The 3,775-nt window shown below is 40.6% G+C and overlaps 1 pseudogene; it reads left to right on the forward strand.

Annotated features, from left to right (window-relative positions):
- The first annotated feature begins 522 nt into the window (after window positions 1–522).
- LOC111740891 lies at window positions 523–641 on the forward strand (annotated as a pseudogene).
- Window positions 642–3,775: the final 3,134 nt, after the last annotated feature.

Here is a 3,775-nt window from a genome sequence, read left to right on the forward strand (position 1 = left end):
CCATGAGAGCCTCCCACCTTTCTAACCATCCAAAACAACAGGCTCTTCCTTCCAGGTTCCTGGGATCGCTGAGTATCTTCTGTGAAAGGGAGGCCAACTGGAAAGAACATTCACTGGATACCTGGTGAACAGTTTGAACATTCAAAGGAGAAAGAAGGGGGATGAGCGTAGAGAAATGGAAAAGGAGATGAAGAGGCAGAAGGGGTAGGGGAAGTACACATCACATTGGGACATAGTTCCAGCCTCTGCTGCGTGCCAGCGATTCTGCAGTGATGTGGATATGGTGTCGTTAAAGTTATGTAGATTTGTGTTCATTTCTATTTGTGAGAATTATACCAAATTCTATCTAGCTTTGAAAGAGGCTTTGTTTATTTATTTATGTATGTATTTATTTATTTGTTTATTTATTAGTAAACTCATACTAGGGTTGGAAGCTAAATAAGGAGTCAGGGGAACTTGTCTGTGTACCTATCTTATGTCTCATTAGTGATGAGGTGACTGTTACCATATTGAAACTGCCTAGTCTACAGCCATGCCACCCTGAACAAGCCCGATCCTGTCTGATCTCGGAAGCTTAGCAGGGTCAGGCCTGGTTAGTACTTGGATGGGAGACCACCTAGGAAGACCAGGTGCTGTAAGTATAAAAAATAAAAAAAAAAAATAAGAGATTATATGCTGACAAGTTCCTTGCAATCTGTGAGGTCAACCAAGGGTTGCCTTTCCTAAAAAAAAAAAAAATAAAATAAAAATAAAAATAATAATAATTTTTTTTTTTAAAAAAGAAACTGCCTAAAATGAAGTGCGGCATATAAAAAACTACTCAGAGAGGAGTCTGGCCATTCTGCCCAAGTTTCACCTTAAGTTTAGACAGGATTAGTGAAGTGTTAGGAGTCCTGATACTAGGGAGAAGGTATGTACAGCAGCTGTGACTTGGTTTCATCCTCAGGACAACACCATGACATGAGTATTGTCCCTATTTTATAGCTGGGGCAACTGAGGTTCCAAGAGGTTAAAAATACTGGCCCAACGACACGTCACTTAGCAAAGGCTAACATCTCAGACTCCAGTGACAGAGCTTTCTCATCATGACATTTATCCTTTAGTTAAAAATATTATGTACCTTCTAGATATCAGTAACCATCAGATTAAATCAAATTCTTCGGGGTTAGTTTATATGTACACACAAATGGGAGACAAAGATGGCAAGGATAGTGCCAACCTGAAGAGAACTTGGAAAAAGGCTGAGGAGCGAGTGGTCATATGGAACGTCTCTCTCGGTTTAACCAGAGCTCTGTGGCCTCACTGACTGGTCCGGCTTCTCTGCCTCTTTATCCAAACATAGTTTTTATATTGACATTTCTTTTTCACATGCGTTCTCCTCACTTGACTGATTAGAAACTCCTCGAAGATAATCCTTGCATTGTGTAAGCTCCGTGTACCGAGAAAGGCCCCACGAATGAGAACTGAATTTAACTGAGCTGCATTGAGTTGAATTAAAATTATGAGAAGGAACCAAACCCTAGCTGTGGAAATGGGGGTAGGATCGAGCGGGGAGGGGGCGAGAATGAGGCTGAGAAGGAGAGGATAAAAGTAGATAAATGCTAAGCTAAGTCATCAGCTTGTAAAGAGTAGCTGACTACACTTGCTTTCTTTGAAAGCCAGCTAGAAACAGCATCCGTCATATTTTTACCTTGAGAGAAAAACGATATGTCTGTTCCTTAGAAAACAGAAGTTGGAATATCATTGCCCTCCCAGGAACTGAGAGCGATCAATACTAAATGCTGTTTCTTCCATGGTGATGGATGATAGGTGTTGTATTTTGGTCATCGACTGTCAATACTTTATCCACAGTTAGGTTTTCAGTTTATTGAATGCGTACATAAATATATGTATTGATGAATGAATGAAAGAAACAAAAAGATTGGAGAGGCGGGGCCTTTGAAGATGGGGCTACTTAGTAAAAATCTTCTCAAATTCCTCATTTTACAAGTGAGGACACCAAAACCTGGTAAAGACTTAAGGAGATCGAGCCATCATTTAAACATAAAGCTGGGCTCACTGCTCAGGCCGTCATTCTTCCACCTAAAATTCTGCTGTTTCCATCAGCTGTACTGATAATTTACTAACGGCACTTTTTTTCTTGACTCATGGTTTCCCCCTGGCAGATTGGCAGATGAGAACTGGGGTGGTATAGTGAGCAATCATGGTTAAATCTCCACTTTGTTTTGAATGTCAACCTGGGTGTGTTTGTGTTTGCCTTTCCCCTCCCTAATTATCTAGCCGGATAACTGTTTGCCTACGGTGCCCCTTGGCCACCCACTGTCCGACAGATAAATCACAGAGGAGCCTGGCTCCATATGGAGTTGCCTGGAAAGTTTAGACACATGAAAAGACAGTCTCCAGGTAATATCTCCCTGGCACTCTGGAGAAATGTAGTTCTTCGATTTGCCCATTTGCTTTAATCATCCCAGCTTCACTTCCTAAAAGTCTAGGAATAAGAAAGCGGTGAATGAGTAGGCTGTCAGCTTCCCAGAAGCTTTGTGGTGAGGCAGGAAATGCTGTTGACTTTAAAGAAGCTCTCATTAACTTTTGAATGGTGCCGGTAGCCATGTGTCCCTGTAACCAGTGATCAAAACACAACAATGGACTGAACCAAAGTGGCCACTCGTTTGAGAATTCTCCTACCTCACTGCTGTGAAATACCACTGTTCAATATGCAGATGAATGGGAATTATGTAAGATTTTTATGACAGCAACAGCAAAAATCTACACTCTCACTAATGCGTATGCCGGGTCTCATTTAAATGACAATTTGCCTTGTTAAAAACATGGTAGAAAATAGTAATTGATAACATTAATCAATCACTTGTGTACATGGCAGAAATTGCAATATACTCTCTTGCAATATATTATCTCATTTAATCCTCACAACACTCCAGTGAGGGAGATACTATTGTAATCTCATTTTACAAAGGAATAAGCCCAGAGGTTGGGTAGTTTGCGAAGAACATACAAGCTGGTCAAATGCGGTGCTGAGATGTGAACCTGGGCATTGGGCCCTTGATCCTGTATTATTTTGCCAGCAATGGGGATGATCATACTATGAGTTTATGTTCGTTGAGCACTTTCCAAATTGCAAAGCACTTCCAGATACACTGTCTCATTGAGGACTCATAGCAACCTGGTAGGGTCAACAGGAAAATATTACTATCCTTATTTTATAGACACAGAGAAGTTAAGGGACTTTTCTAGCATCATCCAGTGGTGTAACCAGGCCCTGAGCCCAAGTATTTGATTTTTGTACTGTTTCTACTATATCACGCTGTCTCTGGTGTCCCCGTGGTAAGCAGTTTCTTATAAAAATTAAAATCAGTGGTATAAAGACGAGGCTCACATGTATAGCCCAGGCCCAGCTGTGTATTAGTTTATGCCTCTTCGATTCTCTAGTCCTCATCGACTAAACACTGGAGAGAAGGCTGATTCATATTTCTGTCTGGCCAAGACAAGTGCCGAATTTGAGCTTAGCTATTATTATTGAAGAACTTAAGCAACAACACTTCTCTAAGAGCGAAGAGAAGCTTCAAGTCTTTCTGTTGGCTGGAGGTATAAGCTTCCATATACCATATACCATGGCCACTTTGCTCATTTAAACTGTAAAAAGTTTAACTTTTTAATAAAATGTGGATGATTAGATTATAAGATCATTGAAAGAGCTAGCAACCATCTGTTTATATTTCTACAGAATAGAATTCCTCCGGAATTTATGTTCCATGTG

Source organism: Pteropus vampyrus, unplaced genomic scaffold (genome assembly GCF_000151845.1).
Source record: "Pteropus vampyrus isolate Shadow unplaced genomic scaffold, Pvam_2.0 Scaffold69, whole genome shotgun sequence".
Lineage (NCBI taxonomy): Eukaryota > Metazoa > Chordata > Mammalia > Chiroptera > Pteropodidae > Pteropus > Pteropus vampyrus.